This window comes from Ursus maritimus, unplaced genomic scaffold (assembly GCF_017311325.1).
Source record: "Ursus maritimus isolate PB19 unplaced genomic scaffold, ASM1731132v1 scaffold_19, whole genome shotgun sequence".
Classification (NCBI taxonomy): Eukaryota; Metazoa; Chordata; class Mammalia; order Carnivora; family Ursidae; genus Ursus; species Ursus maritimus.
In genome coordinates, this window is record NW_024424341.1 from 11113185 (window position 1) to 11133742 (window position 20558).

Here is a 20558-nt window from a genome sequence, read left to right on the forward strand (position 1 = left end):
AATCTTGGGGAACGTGCACTTGTGGGGCAGGAGAAAAAAGAAGAAACAAAGAACTAGAGAAAGAATAATGAGATATAAGACCTTGTAGTATTTCTGAAGCCATAGAAAAAGTGATGAGCAACAATGTTAAAAATTAAGATACTGAAGAGGATAAAAACAGATAAAAGATTATTGAGTGGCTATGAGAAGTAATTGATGACCTTGAAGAAAGGACTTTTTGTAGAAAAAGAATGGAGGAACAGGAACCAAATCAAAAGGAATCTATAAGTGGTAAGAAAGTCAGGATATCATCTGTATACCACTCATGAGATATCCGGTTATGAAAGGCAAAAGAAAAAAGAGTATTCTTGAAGGTTGAAAAGATGAGAAAAGTAGAAATGAGTATTTTAAATGTTAATATATATATTCTAAACTTCCAGGAATATGATAGAGAGCATACAAAGTTAGTATTGCAAGCTTGTGATTACTGTTTTGGGAAACTGAGAAAATATATAATGCTATATTTATGCAGAAGAAATTAATCTTTGTGAAGTCTTACTTCATTTTACCATATACTTGAGTAAGTTGCAACTTTTGAGATAAAGGTTATGTAGGAAGGCCCTGTAGGTGAAACAGTTTCTTTTAATTACCAGTGGACTTGCTTGGTATTTAGCTGATTAAAAGAATACATTAGAAAAAAAGAAACATGGCTATTTTAATGACCATAACAATACTTTATGGGGGAGTAACAATGTAAATTCAGTGTAACTTTGCAATCCTCAACAAAGCAATGAGAATAAAGTTATTTTACTACCATAGAATTCATTATTTTTTAAAAAATAGCCCTATTGAGTTGTAGTTCATGTATCATACAATCTACCCATGTAAGGTACAGAAATCAATAATTTTTAGTATATTCACAGAATTGTGGGTCTATTACCATGATTGATTTCAGAACATTTCCCTTACCCCCAGAAGAAACCCCATACCTGTTAACATTCATTCTCTAGTTCTCTCACCACTCCTAGCGCTAGGCAACCACAAATCCCACTTTATGTATATGGGTTTGCCTATTCTGGACATTTGAAATAAATGGGATCTTACAACATATGGTCCTTTCTGACAGGCTTCTTTTATTTAGCATAATGTTTTCAAAGTTCATCCGTGTTGTAGTATATATTGGTACTTCTTTTGTTGTTGTTGCCAAATATTCAGTTGTATGGCTGTATCACATTTTGTTTATACATTCCTTAGCGATGGATGTTTGGGTTGTTTCCACTTCATACAAGTTTCCATTTCCCTTGGATATATATCTAGGAATAGAATTGCTGGATCGTATCATAATTCTCTGTTTAACCTTCTGAGTAACTTTCATACTATTTCCCAATGCTACTACACCATTTTACAATCCTACCAGCAGTGTATGAGGGTTCCAATTTCTCCATACTTGCCAACACTTAGCTGTCTTTTTGGTATGGCCACCCTAGTGGTTGAAAAGTGGTACTTCAGAATGGCTTTGATTTGCATTTCCCTGATGGCTAATGAGAACTATCTTATTTATTGGTTATTTATATTTCTTCTTTTGGAGAAATGCCTATTTAGATCTTTTGCACATTTTTAAATTGAGTTATCTGTCATTTAATTATTGAGTTGAAGGAATTCTTTTTATTAGTGTAGGTATAAGTCTCATCAGATATGATTAGCATATATTTATTTAGGTTTTTTAAAATATTAAAGATAATGTCTTCTGCACATAGTGTTGATTTTTGCTTTCCGATCTGTATGCTTTTTATTTCTTTTTCTTTCCCAATTGCCCAGCTAGAATATTCAGTAAAATGTTGAATATAAGTGGCAAGAGCAGACATCCTTCTTTTGTTCCTGATCTTAGGGAAAGTATTCAGTCTTTTACCATTAGGTATGATACTGGCTGTGAATTTTTTGTAGATGTCTATTACCAGGTGTGGATGTTTCCTTCTACTCCTAGTTGTTGAGTGTTTTTATCATGAGATGTTGATCTTCAACATCGAGTACTCTTTCTACATGACTTAAGATGATCATGTGTTTGTTTGGTTTTTTTTTTAAGATTTTATTTATTTATTTGACAGAGAGAGACACAGGCAGTGAGAGAGGGAACACAAGCAGGGGGAGTGGGAGAGGAAGAAGCAGGCTCCCAGCAGAGGAGCCTGATGTGGGGCTCGATCCCAGAATGCCAGGATCACGCCCTGAGCCGAAGGCAAACGCTTAATGACTGAGCCACCCAGGCGCCCCATCATGTGGTTTTTTTTCTTTATGCCATTGATATATTGTGTTGTGTTATTTGATTTTCAGATACCTTGTATTCCTGGGTGACTCCCATTTGTTCATATATATTTGTATACATTTGCTGTTATTTTGTTGAGGATGTTTGTCTCTATATTGATAAGAGATAGTGGTCTGTAGTTTGAATTCCTTTTTTATACCAGTGTTTGGGGTTGTTTGTTTTTTGGTTTTAATAGGTCATCCTGGAAGATTGCATTAAACTGAACAATTAACAAAATGTCTTTTATAGCCTTCGTCAGACTGTAATGCAATTGTAGATGCTGCAGTTTATTCCATGTCTTATGGGATGATGAGTAGGAGAGGTATAAAGATAAATTCATTTTTCTTTGAATATTTAGGATCAACAAAGTAGATTAAAAATTAGTGTTGAGGATATATTGTGACCTATATTGAGTTATTTTTTTAAAGATTGTATTTTATTTGTTTAGAGAAGGAGAGAGAGTACAAGTTGGGGGAAGGGCAGAGGGAGAAGGAAAGAGAGAATTCCAAGCAGATTCTGCACTGAGCACAGAGCCTGACGTGGGGCTCAATCCCAGGACCCTGAGATCACGACCTGAGCTGAAACCAAGAGTCAGCCACTTAACTGACTGAGCCACCTCCAGGTACCCCTAGTTATTTTTGTATTTGTATTACAGGGATATACTTTAATATTAAATTTTCATTCTCTCACCCTCTTATGTAAAATACTCTTGCCTGTTCTCAAAGTACCATATTGAACTATGGCTTATACTTCCTCCTCCCCCCATACATGCGCACAAACATAATTAGAGTAGAACCAACCAACTTCTGGTACACATTGGTCCCCAAACTCTTTCTTCAGGCTTCCTTCCAATATGGAAGGTTGTAGTGGTTTATAATATGGCTTTCTGTCTGAGGGGTGGGTAGTGATGGGTGGGGACAAACCTAATTTCTTCCTCAACTTTTAAAAATATTTTGTACTTAAAAAAAATAGCTTTTAGGGATGCCGGGGTGGCTCAGTTGGTTAAGCATCTGCCTTTGGGGGCGCCTGGGTGGCGCAGTTGTTAAGCGTCTGCCTTCGGCTCAGGGCGTGATCCTGGTGTTATGGGATCAAGCCCCACATCAGGCTCCTCCACTGGAAGCCTGCTTCTTCCTCTCCCACTCCCCCTGCTTGTGTTCCCTCTCTCGCTGGCTGTCTCTCTGTCAAATAAATAAATAAAATCTTTAAAAAAAAAAAAAAAAAGCATCTGCCTTTGGCTCAGGTCATGACCCCAGGGTCCTGGGACCAAGTCCCACATCGGGCTCCTTGCTCAGTGGGGAGCCTTCTCCTCCCTCTGCCTGCTGCTCCCCCTGCTTGTACTCTCTCTCTTTCTCTCTCTCTCTTTGGCAAATGAAGAAATAAGATCTTTTCTAAAAGGTAGCTTTTAAAAGATATAACAGGGTTGTTATTGTTGTCTACACTGAGAATCAGAGGTTTTTCATAATTTTGCCCACTCAATTTATTCAAGGTTAATTACAATTAGTTTTCTTTGGGCTTCTCAGAATAAGCTTTTAATAAATTAAAATTTATCATAATGCTCCAAGAAGGGGAAAATACAGGGCAGAATCTCAGAATCTTATATGAATATGAATGGTTTCACATTTCACATTTCTTGGAATACAGCTTGTGAAACAATGCTCTAAACAAACCTTATTTCACTTGTTATGCCTTTGCTCATGCTTAGCTCTCTCCCTTGACCATCTTCTCATTATTTCTACATTATAAAAATTATTCCTAGATAACACAGACCCAAGTGTCCTTTCCCTCTTTGATTCGTATTGATTTAGCTGTTTCCCCAAGCATCTGATTATTGTTTTGCTTCCTGTTCTCATATATGAAGTGTGATCTCTATACATAATTTATACAATAAGAGTATCAACATTTTTGTGGATAGTATTCAGTGGTTCATAATTCTTTATAATTCTTTCTGTTCCCCAGAGAGTCTGTTGTTAAACATATTGCCTGTATGTACCAACTGTTTTCTAAATTATTTATCTACCACTAGCCAATAGCCTAGTATAAATTATAGAAATTAGGATCGTATAATCTAATTTTAGTTTGTAGCGAAGTAATTAAAACTAATAAAGGAAGAAGAATTATTAAATAGATAAATGGGGGTAAAATGAATCCTGTTTCATTTATGTTCACTTGGTAAGTACATTTTAAAATTAATTTTATTAAGGTATCATTTACATACAATAAAACATTTTCATTTTGAGTTGTAATTTGATGTGTTTCAACCTGTGTAATCATTACCATAATCAATGTATAGAACATTCCCAAATGTTTATTTTTTATTCAATATATAGAACCCCCCAAAAGTTTATTTTTTCCCCTTTGCATGCAGTCATCCTCTCACCCCTGCCCCAGGCAATCACTGATCTACTTTCTGTGACTATAGATTCGTTTTGCCTGTTTTAGATTATATATAAATGGAATCATATTGATGTGTACCCTTTTGTGTCTTCCTTTTTTCACTCTGCATAATATTTTTTGAGATTTATCCATGTTCTTTCATGTATCAGTGAGTTTTTCTTGAGATGTAATTTAAATATAGAAAAAACTCATACTTTTTAGCACATAGTTCTGGCAAATATATATAGGTGAGTAACCACCACCACTAATCAAGATACTGAATAATTTCGTAGCCCTCCCAGATTCCTTTATCCTTTTTTGTAGCAACCCCTCCTCCAATCACCAGCTGCTGACAACCCCTGATTTTTGCCTTTGTATTTTTGCTATTTTGAGAATGTCACATAAATGAACTTATGGAGCCTTTGAGTCTGGCTTCTTTTACTCAGTATAATGCATTTGTAATTCAGTTACATTGTTGTGTGAGTCGGTAGTTTGGTCCTTTTTATGGCTGACTAGCATTCCACTTTATGGCTGTACTGCAGTTTGGCCATTTACCTATTGATAAACATGTGGATTATTTCTAGTTTTTTGGCTATAATGAATAAAGCTTCTGTGAACATTCAACTTCAGTCTCTTTGTGTACATGTTTTTATTTCTTTTGGGTAAATACTAGCAGTATTAGCCTCTTAATATGGCAATTGAGGTCTAAAGAACATAAATCATTTCTTATGCAGGTTTATTGAGATACAGTTTACATCCTATAAAATTCATCTTTATTAGTGTACAGTTCTGAGTTTTGACAAATGAGCACATCAGGTAATCACACCACAATCAAGATCAAGAATTTCATAATCCCCCCCACCAAATATTCTCTCATGCTTCTTTGTAGTCAGTCTTTCCCCCAAGCCCAGACCCTGGCAACCAGTAATTAATTTTCTTTCTTTGTAGTTTTGCTTTTTTGAGAGTGTTGTACAAATGGAATCACGTGACATGTCACCTCTTTAGTCTGGCTTCTTCCACTTAGCATAATGTATTCTTTGTTGGATGTATCAGTAGTGTGTTCTTTCAGGTGACTGAGTAAATTCATCATATGGATAGGCCAAAGATTGTAAATGCATTCACCAGTTAAGGACATTTGGGTTGTTTCCAGATTTGGGCAATTACGAATAAAAACTCTATGCACTTTTGTGTACAAGTTTTTGTGTTACTAAATGTTTTCATTTCTCTTGAGCAAATATATTAGAGTGGGATTGCTGGGATCATATATTAAATGATCTCACATTTACCTTTATAAAAAGCAATCAAATAGTTTTCCAAAATGGCAGTACCATTTTGCTTTCATTCCTACCAGCAGTCCGTAAGAGTTTCAGTTACTCCCTATTCTCTTCACACTTAGTATTGTTAGTTTTTTTTTTTTTTTTTTTTTTTACCCATGGAAATAGGTGTGTAGTGGTATCTCGTTGTGATTTGAATTTGCATTTCCCTAATGTCTAATAATGTCTTGTGTTTACTTGCCATCTGTTTATCATCTTTGGCAAAGTGCTTAAAACTTTTAACTATTTAAAGAAATATTTGTTTTCATATTATGGAGTTTTGAGACTTCTTTATATAAGGACCATTAATCTTAATCATAATAAGTAACAGTAACATTTACTGAATGCTTTTTATATGTCAAATACTGTTCTAAGATCCTTTATTTGAATTGTCTCATTTAAATTCACAGTGGTTCTGTTAGGTTAGATACTATGATTATCCTCATACAGATGATGGAACTGTATCAAATACTGGCCAGGTTTTAGAAATACGAATTGAATATGACCTTGATTTATAAGTGACTACAATATACTTTGGCAAATACAGCAGCAAAATTTCATATTGTAAAAAGGAAGTGATATCTGAACTGAGTTTTGAATAGACGTTTGCTAGGCTACCTTTTGGAGAAAGGGCACTCTAGACAACTATAAGATGTTTTTTTTAAAAAACTGAAAGTAGTTCAGTATTGCTGAAATATGAAGTAAAATAGATGTTTGAAAATTGGACATATAACTAGAGAGAGAGATGATGATCATGTTATTCAGAAGCATAACCTAAAGTGAGTAAAGGCTTCAGCATTCTCTTTCTGTTTTCTGTCCTTCATGTTTTGTCTGTGGGTTTTAAAGAGCTTCCTTTGCTCCAGCTCCACCCTTCTCATCACTAAAACCATTGGTCAAAGTAACTCTCAAACCTCTTTCAGCATTTTGTGGATTTCTCCTACTATTAGAAGAAATACATAATATTGAATTTCTCTTTACTGTTTTCTTTCTGAATGAAAACCTTCTGAAATATCATGCTAATATGATAAAGAAAAATAACTTTTTTGTGTCAAGATATCACTGCATTAGAATAGTTTTTTCCCTAAATATCTGCATGTGATCAATTGTTGTTTGCTCAGATAAATGATAATGATAAGATTAAGTTACAGTCTTAATTTTGAGTTATAATGTTTTAATGTAAATTTTATTGGGATATGACATACATACAGAAAAGTACACAGATTATAAGTGAACAGTTGGATAAATTTTCAGAGCGTAAACTTCCTCTACATAGCCAATATCCAGATCAGGAAATAGAACATTATCACAATCCTAGAAGCCACCCCAGGCCTCCCGCTAGTCACTACTTGCCCTTACCCTGAGGCTAATCATCATTCTGACTTAGAACTCATAGATTCATTTTGTTGGTTATTAAACTTTGTATATATTTATGTTGAGTATGTATCCAGGAATGAAATTGCTCGTCATAGGGTATATGAATACATTAGTTATGCTGTCTAGTAACAAAGTAGCCACACATTAAGTGGCTTAAAATGGTACCCATTTATTATCTCATAGTTTCCTGGGTCAGGTGGCTGGGCACAGCTTATCTGGGTCCTCTGCTCAGGGTCTCACAAGACTGTACCCAACATGTCCATTGGAGCTGTGATCTCATAAGACTCATTCTCCTCTTCTAGGCTCACAGGGTTGTGGCAGAAGTCATTTCCTTGCATAGTAGAACTCATGACAGCTTGTTGCTTCGAGGGCAGCAGGAGAGTGTCTCTGAGCTCAGGAAAGGCCTAAGCTCTCTTATTTTTTATAAATTAAACTTTTACGTTTAAGATAATTGCACATTTGCATGCAGTTGTAAAAAAATAATACAGAGAGATCTAGTGGATCCTTTACACAGTTTCTTGTTACATGGATGTTTTGCTGTCTACAGATTTTTTTTTTTTTTTTTTGGACTATTGCATAGGAATATTTAGGGAAGCAGTTTTCCCAGTTCAGACTTCCTTATAGATGAGACTCTGGTAGCATGGAATCATTACCAATCTTAGTTTTCATTCTCTTATGAGTCTTACAAAAGTTCTGAAAATCTTTTTAATTGGAGCTAACATTTTTCAGATCAAGATCTCTTTACTTTCTCGTCAAACTTTCTTTTTTCGGTGAATAATATTACTCAAGAGTTAGTCACGCTGCAAAATTAACACAGTTCCAAAACTGTCCACACTTCTGATACCAACTGCAAATTCTGGGGGTTCCCAAAGCCACCCTTAGTTTTAATAATACGTTAGCAGTACTCACAGAACTCACTGAAAGCTATTATACTTGTGGTTATGGCTTATTATGGGGTAGGTTACAGGTTAAAATTAGCCACAGAAAAAGACATATAGAGCAGTCTTGGAAGCTCTGTGCTTCCACAGAAAGCTTTCCCCATGGAGTCAGGTCCCAGCATTGATGTGTGATATTAGGCATAGAGTATTGTCCACCAGAGAAGCTCACCTGAACTTCAGTGCCAGAGTTTTTATTGAAGGTCCGTCAGATAGACGTGACTGATTGCCCACATGGTTGATCTCAGCCTCCAGGTTGACTAATAATAGATGACTCAAAGCCCCTCACCCTAAATCATGTGATTGGTCTTTCGGGTGTGACCAGCCCCATCATATGATGTTAGATGGCCAGCTCCTGACCTTAAAGACATTCCTATCAGGTATGACATACATTACCTCCCAGAAGCTAAGGGCAGAGGCCAAACCTCTCCCTGGGCAAGGCCAAATTCTTACTATACTTACTTTTAGAAAAACAAGTTTTTTCGGGGCGCCTGGGTAGCGCAGTCGTTGGGCGTCTGCCTTCGGCTCAGGGCGTGATCCTGGTGGTTCCGGGATCGAGTCCCACATCGGGCTCCTCGGCTGGGAGCCTGCTTCTTCCTCTCCCACTCCCCCTGCTTGTGTTCCCTCTCTCGCTGACTGTCTCTCTGTTGAGTAAATAAATAAAAAAATCTTAAAAAAAAAAAAAAAGAAAAACAAGTTTTTTTGAACTTTATTCAGCCTTTACCCTTTCCTTCCTTCATCAGATGTTTTTTATTCTGTGTGATACATAGTTTGTTGGTCTCCAGGTATGCATGGACATAGTCCGTGCTCTACAGAGCTTACTTCCTAGTTTAGGTTTAGGATTTTGTTTCTTTGATTCTGTTAGTCAACCCCTCCAAAATACAATAGACCAAAGTAATAGTCTGGGTTGAACTCTCCTATGAAATGAAATTGAAACATTCGTCAACCTCTTATAACAATGTTTTTCAAACTTCTTTGACTGGGACCGGGTTTAGAAGTGTCTGTTTATAAAACGTCTGTGGACTGTGTATTTGTAGGGATGTATGTCTATTAAGATATAAGCAACATTTTACAAAACACTGGTCTATTTCCCTTATAAAGAATGTTAATGCCTATTCACTGAATTAATGACTGAAAATGAGATTTCAGCTCACAGTTCAAAAACACTGTCTTAAACAATGAGATCCTCGAGAATAATGATAGCCTATTACTAGAAGGAATCAGCTTAGAAACGTAGGACCTGATATCTGAGGAGGAATTGAGGTGCAAGGTACGCATTTCCATAGGACAGTCTCTAGATGAACACCCTGGGAAGTATAGTATGGCTAGTAGTAATGTTACTCAGTAGGGCAACTTACGAAGACATAAAACCAGTATGTCGTTCATTTTGCTTTGTAGCTAATTTCTCATACCTGCTTAAGATGATTTCTGATTCATCTTTCCTCCAGTCTCTGCTTGGCTAGTCTTTCTTTTCATTCAGATTTCAGTATAAATGGCCTCCTCAGTTAGACCTTCCCTGAACCCCCTCTAAAATGATCACCCTCCCACTTCTAATCACATCATCCTGTTTTCATTCTCTGCATAGCTTTTACCTTTACCCAATGTTTCTCCTATTTTCTTCACTCCCTCTCTAAAATCTTAGCTACATCAGAGCAGCAACTTCGTCATCTTGTTCACTCTTTTATTCCCAGCACATGTAACAATGTCTGGCAGGTAGTATGTACTCAAATAATATGTCTTGTATGAGTGATCTAGCTCATGTTTCTCTTAAACCCAAAGCAGAATAAATTTCTCTTGGTGAAACTAGAGTATACTGTAATTATCTTGTTCATTATACCACATTTCTGTTTGTGCAGTCTAAGATTGAATTTGCTTTTTTGGCAAGCTCATTACACCGTACACTCATTTCGTTTACAGTGAGCTAAAATTCCCTGGTATTTTTCACATGAGCTGCTGTTCAGGCATGTACCATTTATTTTTTACTTAAGTAGTTGTTTTGTGTATGTGTGCAAGCATGCCCATTTATAGATTCAGCCTCATAAGATTTTTTTTTTTTTAATCAGCATTTTTGGGTGCGCACTAAGAGGGAGGCTAATTAAGAACTAATGGTAGGGTGGCTGAAGAGAGATTAGGCTGAAATGAAAGGCCAGTAGGAACCCAGGAGACTGACCAGATGGCACCAGTTCACAAATTTAAACCGAAAATACTCATTTGGAGGGGTTAGCGCAAGCTGAGGAAGTAGAATCAGTTGGAAGTTTTGGAAGGGCTCACTTGACAGGACTAGGTCTGCTTCTTCCTATTCTTAAATGTAGCATGACTCCACCAGGTTCAGACTCAACATCAGGATGACACCCTTTCCTGTCCGAATTATGTTCTCTGTCATCTTTCCCCTCCTCCCCTCCCCTCCCTTTCCTATCCATCCTACCCTCACACACGGTGCCTGCAAGATCCTAGCTGTTCTTGTTCAAAACAGCCAGTGGAACATTTTTAATTGCCCTTAGTCATTTATCAAACCTTAAGTCGTTGTGGACTTCACAACACTGTTCTTACATGTCAGTGCCTCTCATGTTGTTACTAATTCTGTTTTTTGCTCCTTGAAATCTGAATGGCTGCAACCAATACTTTCAGAGACACTTTTTCCCCTCTTAGAATCACTTCTGCTCATAGTATTGGAATTTTGTTTTCGAGTCCTGACTTGAGGTACTACATTTCCTACCTTACTGATCTGTCCATCATTTTGTAGTTTCAGGTCATATGATGATACCTTTTTTTTTCTTTAACTTTAAAAGTTCTATCTTTATAAAGTCAGTGACACACAACTGCTATGCCTAGGCTGTCGTGGACCCCAGAAGGGCCTGTTTAGCGTTCTCATACAGTTCTCATCACTTCTGCTTCCATGAGTAATTTGTTTTCTGGTGGTTAGAATTACATCCACAGATGCAGTTTCTCTCATTACTTACTTTGCATTCTGCAAGGTGAAATTTTAATATGGCAAAATTACATAAACTTTGTGATTTTTAAAATGCTTTGACTTTTTGTATCTAGCTGCTCTTCGACATCTAATAAAATTATATTTCTTTTGCCTACAACTGTAGATCAGGTTTAAATGCCTTATTGTCCTTACTACAAATGTATTTGTGTTAGCCTCCCCTCACATCATTTATGTTTGTTAATAATCACTTGAGTATTCTAATAGTTTTTTAGAAATTATCTCAGAATTCTGAAAATTAACACTCGTTTTTCGTAATGCAGTGTATACAAAAACTAAGTGTCTTTCAACATAACTGACTCTCAATTTCCCCTTTAAAAGACATGAAAGAGGTGTTTTCCTTGGTATTTATTTTATTGATACATTCAGAAACGCTGCCAAAAGCATTGAGATTGTGGTGGTTAGTGTTATCAAGCCAATTATGTAACTGCGTGGTTAATTTGCTTACACTGTTGCCCTTCTGCTTTATCAGGACCTGTGGAGGCTGTAAGAGTGTACTTCACCTTTGGGTCTTGTCAGAATGCCACCACCACACTCCAGTCTCTCAGGCTGGGGAAAAACCAACAATGGCCACTTGATAAACTGCTTTGGAAATTGGAAAGGTTTCTGATTCCTAACAGAATATCATAAATTCAATGCTTTATGAACTTTGGATCAATTGTCACCTATGTGGGAATGGTAGGCAATACTTAGCAAAATGATTTTTTTTTAAGAGTTGAACTCTGCTGTTGTTCCAGTGAGATAGACATGTACTTGTCCCATCTGTGCCTGATCTCTTTCATCTCCAGTTAGAAGTCATATTTGATCTTATTTTTAACCACATGGGAATATTGTGAAATGAAATAAGAAAAAACACCAGAAATTGTGGAAGCTTTGGGGCTGTAAAATGGTTTGTAAATTAACATATTCAAGAAGTCTTTAAAAAAATTTCTTTGTAGGATGCCTGTCTGGCTCAATCAGAAGAGCGTGTGGCTCTTGATCTCAGGGTCCTGAGTTCAAGCCCCACGTTGTTTATAGAGATTACTTAAATAAATTAACTTTAAAAAAAAAAACAAAACACTTCTTTTTAAAAATTTTTCCCCTAAGAAGCATTTTAGAAAAAGTGCTGTGGGAAGTTAATATTATTTACCAAAGTGATACTTATCTATAATATTTTAATTTTTTTATTGGTGTGATATTTTGAATTGTTACCTGGCAATGGCCATACATATTCTAAATGGCCAAAGCTGGGACAATCTGAACAAGTAAATAATCATAGTACCAGATTATAACCCATAGAATAAAATAAATATCCATGAGTCTATACTATATATAGTATAGTATATGCTTTATGTAAATAATTGAATGAATAAATAGGGAGAAGAGACAGCTTTATTTACAATAGAATTCCAATAGAAAATGTGGGAGGAATGAAAGGAATAGAAAATTTGCATTAGGCAAATATCACAATAATTTTTACAGGCAAGAACCATCAATGCATGCTAAAATTACTGGGCAAATGTATATGAGAAACAAGATATTTGTTTAGTCTCATAAGATACTTATTAATTATAAAAGGAGAGATTTGTAGTAGAGAATCATGGTGGACACCACGTTAACCAAGCAATCAAAGTCAATATCCCTAGTAAGTAATAAGGTATACTGACATCGTATACCCCTGATCTGAATGATCACTGAGACGGGCAGAGTGTCACATCACAGCAACAACAAGAATACCTAACATCTCTGAGGGTTTATTTGCCAGACACCACAGTAAGCACATTTTCTGCTGGGCCTCACTACAGCCCTAGTATTACAAGGTAGATACTGTTATATCTCCATTTTACGGATGGGGAAGCCGAGGCCCAAGTAAATGATGAAACTGGGACTAGAACCCGGGGCTGGCTGACTCCAGAGCCTATTCCCTAAATCACAACATTATGCTGAGCATAGCTTGTAGTGTCATGCCTAATTTATGGACTGATGAATGCAGTATATTTAATGTTGCCAAGTAAGTAGTAAACTTTGTGAGGTTTTGTGCTTTGATGTTTTTAAAATATACTTTCGATCTATCTGGAAGCAAGAGGTGAACTTTTAAATAATACAGCATTGTAAAAGCAACACACACTCACATGAAAGGTTAAATATTACTTGTTATCGTGTATGGCCTTTTTATAAATAAAAGTTTTCAAAAATAAATAAATAAATAAAGATCTTCATCGAGTATTCAGGTATTTTTATTGAAACCACTTAGCAACCCTAAATCTAAAAATTGGATACCCTTCTCTATATGTAATCATTTATTGATTCCCTCAGTCCTTCAGCATGAAGTCCAGATATTTTAGCGTAGCTTATAACACTTTTGATAATCTAACCCATTGCCTTTCAGTCCTTGTTGCTTATCATTCTTCTACATGCACCTGCTTTTCTTGTTATGCCAAGCTACTTGTTATTCCCAGAATATAACTTTTTAAATTTCTTTATTACAAAGCATTTCAGTGTACACCAGAGTAGAGTAGGCATCACTCAGGTACAACAGCAATCAGTTATAGGCACTGTTTCATCTATATGATCCTCTGTCATTCCCACCTCCTCCATGGATTTTTTTTTTTTTTAAGATTTTATTTATTTGAGAGAGAAAGAGTGAGTAGGGAGAGGGGTAGAGGAAAAGGGAGAGAGAGAATCTCAAGCAGATTCCCTCCTGAGCATGGGGCTCCACATGGCGCTCCATCCCAAGACCCTGAGATCATGATCTGAGCTGAAATCAAGAGTCAGATGTTTAAACTACTGCGCCACCGAGCACCCCCTCCATGGATTATTTTGAAGCACATCTCAATCATATTACTTCATCTGTAAATATTTCAACTTATATATCTAAAAGACAAAAATTTTTGTCTTTAAAACACCACTGCAAAATCAGTTTTATACCAAAGAAATAATTATCATTGCTTCATAATCAAATATCTAGCCAAAGTTAAAATTCCTTAGTAGTTTAATAAATGTATTTTTACAATTTTTTTTTTTTTAAGATTTTATTTATTTATTTGACAGAGAGAGAGACAGCCAGCGAGAGAGGGAACACAAGCAGGGGGAGTGGGAGAGGAAGAAGCAGGCTCATAGCGGAGGAGCCTGATGTGGGACTCGATCCCGGAACGCTGGGATCACGCCCTGAGCCGAAGGCAGGCGCTTAACCGCTGTGCCACCCAGGCGCCCCTATTTTTACAATTTTTACAATGACTTTTTCAGGTCCCTATCAAAACAAGGGCTACTCATTACATTTGGTTGATATGTATTTTAAGAATCCCTTTTTTTCTCTCTCTTTTATCATTTAGTCTTAAGTCTCTCTTTTTTTTTTTTTTTTTTTTGATCCTTTGTTGAGATTAAGTCATTTGTCTTTAGAGTTTCCCACATTCTGGATTTTGCTGATTACACCCCCATGAGGTCCTCTAACATGTTCCCCTCTCTCCGTATTTCCTATAAGTCATAAAACAAATTTGTATTTAGAAAAATATAGCTTTTGTGAATATGTACTGTTTGCCTGAATTGCTATGTGGATGACTAAAATTAAGGCAGTACTTTTAATAGTATTACCTTATCAATGTATAGTTCAGTATCAATGTAAAAAAAGAAAGGAATGTCATGGTTAGCTAAAAGTGGAGACCTGGGTATAGTACAAGTCACAAGATGAGAGTAGGCCTTTTAGTTTGTGAACGTGGCGCTTCACGGATGTGAAGAAAAGCAGAGTAAAATAACTGCTTTGCTTCCATCAAAAACTCTGAAAATAGATCTAAGGGTAAAACTCAGAAAAAGACTTTTGACAGATTATAATTTGCTCTTGGGTCAATTTTTCCCCTTCTTTTCTCTTTAAAAGCAGATCTTTATTGGTAGCTTGTGGAAAAAATGTTCTATGCAATAAATAAAAACCAAAAGAAGTCAGCACATTAATGTTTGACACATATTGCTAAGATTAACTATAAATTTATTGTTTTTAGAAGGTTGGTTTTATATGAATATTTAAGTAGCTAATATAACACTTCTTAAAGAGTTTAAAAACTAGCACACTGACTTACCATAAACAATTTAAGAGAACTAAAATGCCTTATAAGTTTTATTTATAATATCAAATTACTATATTTACTTTTTTTTTTAAGATTTTATTTATTTATTTGACAGAGAGAGACAGCCAGCGAGAGAGGGAACACAAGCAGGGGGAGTGGGAGAGGAAGAAGCAGGCTCCCAGCTGAGGAGCCCGATGTGGGGCTCGATCCCAGAACACTGGGATCACACCCTGAGCCGAATGCAGACGCTTAATGACTGAGCCACCCAGGCACCCCAATATATTTACTTTTTTTGACTGCAGAATTTTTAACTCTGTCCTCTTGGCTTCCACGACACTGTTCTTTTGCTGATACTCAACTTACCATTCTTGTAGTTTCTCTTTGTTTTCCTTCATTAGCTCTTCTTCATCTGCTAGTTCCTTGAACTTAGTGTTTTGAGGTTTCCCGGTTGGTTTTCTTCTGTTATTTCTGCATTGTCTCTCTAGGCAGTAACACTCGTTTTCGCTCACGGCTTGTTATCTCTTTCTGTTTTATCTTGTCTTCTATTGGACCCTCCGTCTACCTCCACCCCCTGGGCCTGAAGCCTAACAGTCCTCTCTCCAGAGAAAGGTTGGAAGATTTTTAGCCATCATGCAGTTTTATCTGTGTTGTTGAAAATTCCTTATTTTGTGTTTTATTCTAAGTAATTTTATCTGTTTTAATATTTGAGACCTTTCATTCTTTCATATTACTTTAAAATATATGAAATAGGGGCGCCTGGGTGGCTCAGTCAGTTAAGCGTCTGCCTTCAGCTCAGGTCATGATCCCAGGGTCCTGGGATCAAGCCCCAAGCTGAGTCTGCTTCTCCCTCTACCTCTGCCCCCCCCACCCCCCACTTGTGCTCACTCACTATAAATAAATAAATAAATAAATAAATAAATAAAAATAAAAATATATATGAAATAGANNATTCCCCCAGTAGAGGAGACTGGATTCTATAGTACATGTATAGTAGCCGTGTGATTATTCTCCCCTTCTTTTTGGAAGTTTGTAATTTCCATTCCTGTCCACACACTGGTAATTCAATAATCTAAATTATTTGTATGCCACTAAAATATTTGAAATGGACAAATTCCCAGTGTGGGTTGGGTGAGTATGTGGGAAAATCATTCCACCAAGAGAGGAGAGATCTGACTTCCCCCTCAGATTTTTTTTTTTTTTTTTTTTTTTTTTTTTTTTTCGATAGAGACAGCCAGCGAGAGAGGGAACACAAGCAGGGGGAGTGGAGAGGAAGAAGCAGGCTCATAGCAGAGGAGCCTGATGTGGGGCTGGATGCCACAATGCCAGGATCCCGCCCTGAGCCAAAGGCAGACACTTAACCGCTGTGCCACCCAGGCGCCCCTCCCCCTCAAGATTTTAACACATCTAATTTCTTGGACAAATCTCTTTGCTTTTTTCTCTCATGAGGGAAAAAGATGTAACGCGGGTATGAAAACTTTTTAATTTTGTAACAGGTAGCATTCATAAATGCTAGAAACCATACTTTTTTATTCTGTTCTATTTCATTTTTTTTAGTGCTGGTCTGGACCTACTAAATTTATATCATGAGTTGCTATTAGGTCATGACCTGTGGTTTGAAAAACACTCATACCGTAAATCCTTGAGTTTCCCCAATAATGAAATATGATATACCAGGTCTTCCATATATTCCTTTCAGTTGCTATCAACATAACTAATATATCACGTATGAAATCATCTTTATGTTTTGCTGTGACTTCTTTGTTTTATAAAAATTTAGATATGATATTAATATATATGCCTTCTTTTTAAAGTATTGTTTTTGTCATTTACCATAGAGGTTTTTGGGGAGTATGACCTTTGTCTTTATATTTGATTTTTAATCAACTTGTGTTTAAAAAAAATATTTTGAAACTATGACAAACTTACAGAAAAATCGCAAGTGAAGTACAAAGAAATTCTTTCACTTTGTGAAGGGTTGGAGAGTAGATTGCAGACCTGATGTTTCATCACCACCAAAGACTAATATATATTTCCTACAGATAAGGAAGATTTTTTCTGTATAACTACAGTGTAACCATAATAAGTGGGAAGTTGATACAGCAGGAGCTGTGGGATGGGAAGGAAAATAGAACAAAATACAATTAACTAGACTTGACAATTTTATGACTGCTTATATAAGGAAAAGAGAAGGACTGTAGCATCTTTTTGTGTGTTTGTGATATACGTGTGAATTGGGAAGTGACCTACATTAAAAATGTTTAGTTACTTAACCCCTCAATATTGATGTTCTGTGGGAATATAAATTTAAAATACTGTGTTCTGATAGCAGAAGAAATATTTGACCATGGATTTTGTTATTGTTGTCTACTGTTAAGATTTACTGTTAAACAATTGGAATTTTGAGTCACGTAATAGAATCTATTGAAAAGCTTTAATGGGAGAAGTGAGATATTTTGGAAATCATCCTAGGTTCTGAGGGTAGTGTCAGTGAGTTAAGGATATTGAAAGAAAACAGCAAGAGAGTTGACATCTTCCATTCCAGCCCTGACCTCTCTGAGGATGCTGTCTCAAATTTTCAGTTACTAGAGCTTTTAAACTTATCACACACATAATACCCATCCTTTCTCGACTAGATATCCTATTTCTTTTACCTTCTCCTATACCAGTGCTTGGTCTAGAAACCAAGCATTGACTCTTCCTGCTCTTCACCTGCCCATATCTAGTTGATTTCTACATCTTAGAAAGAGCACAGGAAAAGATTCGTTTCATCCTATATTTATCCAGTGTCTCTGCAATTTTGAGAAAGTCATTTGGCTTCTTTTGTATTCAGATCAATCTGTGTACATTATGCTATTTGAACCACATATGATTAGGAGCATGGTTTTCATAATGAGGTTCTTTGCCTTTTAATCCCTGCTTCATCAGTCAGCAGCTATGTGATCTGGGGGGAGTTACTTCTTCATGCCCCAGTATCCTCAGCTGTAAGTACATACCTCACAGCGTTGTTTTGAAGATTGAGTTAATGTAATATATAATATGAGGAATAGTGCCTGGAACACAGTAAGGATTAAATATGTGTTAGCTCTTACTATTATTGTTATCATTATGACTTTTTTTTGCTTGTGCTCAGGCTGTTCTAGCATTTTGTAATATTGCTATAAGAGTGTATCTACCATTTGCTAATCCTCTTCTCTCCATTATTGTCATTATCCTATTGTTCCAGATTAAATGAGTTATTATGTGAAAAATACTTAAAGTGTTAGCCCTTACTATTGGTTATTGTGATTTTTATGTAGACAACCTCTCAGGGCAGTCAGATCCTTTCCTTGTCATTAGAGGTTCTCTAAACTTTAATTTCTTCCCCTGCTGTCCACATTGGTCTTTCCTGGACATTGGTCATGTAATGTTGCTCCATTTTGAGACCTTTGGTGCTTAAAAGGAAAGAAACAAAAAATGTTCTTTGATAGAAATATCAGATAACTTGCCAGGACCAACTGAAAAAAATGGTATTAATGAAAGAAGTAAACTTGAATTTTGAAGCAGTGTAAATTTTGTTTTAGGTACGTTAGGGCGTTGTTTATTAAAATAGTCTCAGTTTTTTATAGAAAGAAAAGTTGTATTGATGATGAAATTCAGGAGGACTCGTTATTTATTTTTAGCAAGCAACTGAAACTAAAATTTTATCTGAAAAACTGCATAGTTAAGTTAAAATAGAACATGAAGGGTAAAGGTTTTATGAGTTTTTTGTGTTAGGAAAATAAATTAATGTTTTTCTTCAGGTTTATATAAGGAAAAAATGTTAAGTGTCGTTATTTATTCTCCGTGGGCATACAGGCAGCTTTCCTGTGTTGTTATCGAAATCTTGAACTTCTCTTTAGAATTTAAATGAAAATAGTTTCCTTCGTCTGTCTTAAAAACAACATCGTTAGCTGTTTGTTAGAAGAATCAGAAGAGAACTTATCTAATTTCTTAAAGAGAAGTCACTTGTTCTGTGTTCATTTGCATGACCTGCTCTTTAACCCTTTGCTGCTCGTGGGCTATTTTCCTACTTCCAGTATTTCATGGTATCCTGGAGAAAAGTATGTTTCTCCAGTAAAAATTGCATCGGATTTTGTCTGTTAATATTGGTAGCTACATAAAGCCATTTCACCACAGTTTTAGTTTTCAGATGGGCTCTTAAATCAGGTTTTAGGTGTATTTTTTAAAACTTGACTGCAGGAAGTGGCAGAGCGAGAGTTAATGTGTTACATGGAGGGAAGAACAGTCCATCGGGGGTTAAATTGCAGAGTCTAATGGAATAATAACTGGTAGCACCATCTGCTGGCCTACTTCCGCAGAAGGAGTCAGTATTTTTAACGACATCTCTAATATTCATGCTGATGCATTTTGATGCTTTGTGCATTCATTTCTTTCTGTGCTTTGTTGGAATCTGGCTATCTGCTTACAGCTATTGAGGAAACTCAGCTTTTTAGGAGGGGTTTACAGCCGTTTTCATATCTAAATAGGATGAACAGTGGATATAAACTTGCCAAGGCAGAAATGTGTTGATAAATCACAATGTGTGTTTGTGGAGGGTTGTGCATCTCTAGGTTGCAGCTTGCTAAATAGGCCATTTAGGAATCTTCTTTCAATGCTTTTTTCTTGAGCACTGCCTGGGGTGGTGAAAAAGCAGAGGGCAAGCCTTTGTCTGACGCCAAAAATGTCTTCAGTGAAGAGGCCAAGAGGAAGGGTAAGTGAAAGCCTGAATGAGTGGGAGGAGGAGGGGTTCTTTGGGCTAAAAGGCTAATGGGATTGAATAACCTTCCTTATTACTGGCTGCTGCTGCGGGAGTCGTACTGCATCGCCATCTTGAGCTTGTTGCTGTTTTCTCGAGTCTTGGTTATTTGTTATAGCCTGTAGGCCTTAAGGTGGCATTTTAGTGAGCGTTCTAAGCCCTCCTTCCTTTCCCAGTGCTGCAGCACTGCTATGAAACCTTTGATGAGGCAGGTATAGAAAAGATATCCAGTGAAACACACTGGAATCAGCATGAAAATGTGTGTGGAAATTCCTGGTGGTTTTTTCCTTTGCTATAGTCAGAGGCATGTTTACGGGTAAGAACATAACAAAACTGTGATCTAAGTATATGTGGATGAATGCGTGTTTGAAGAAGATACTCTTTTTTAAATGCTGTTGATTTGCTTCCTGTGATATTGCTAAAATATTAATAATTTTAACGTAAAACTGTAAAACTTGGTGTTTTTTTTCAGAATTGCTTGAGCA

The 20558-nt window shown here is 36.3% G+C and overlaps 1 protein-coding gene across 1 annotated transcript in view; it reads left to right on the forward strand.

Annotated features, from left to right (window-relative positions):
* The window catches only part of CHD9 (chromodomain helicase DNA binding protein 9), a 214081-nt gene that overhangs the window by 95949 nt on the left and 97574 nt on the right, over positions 1–20558 (forward strand).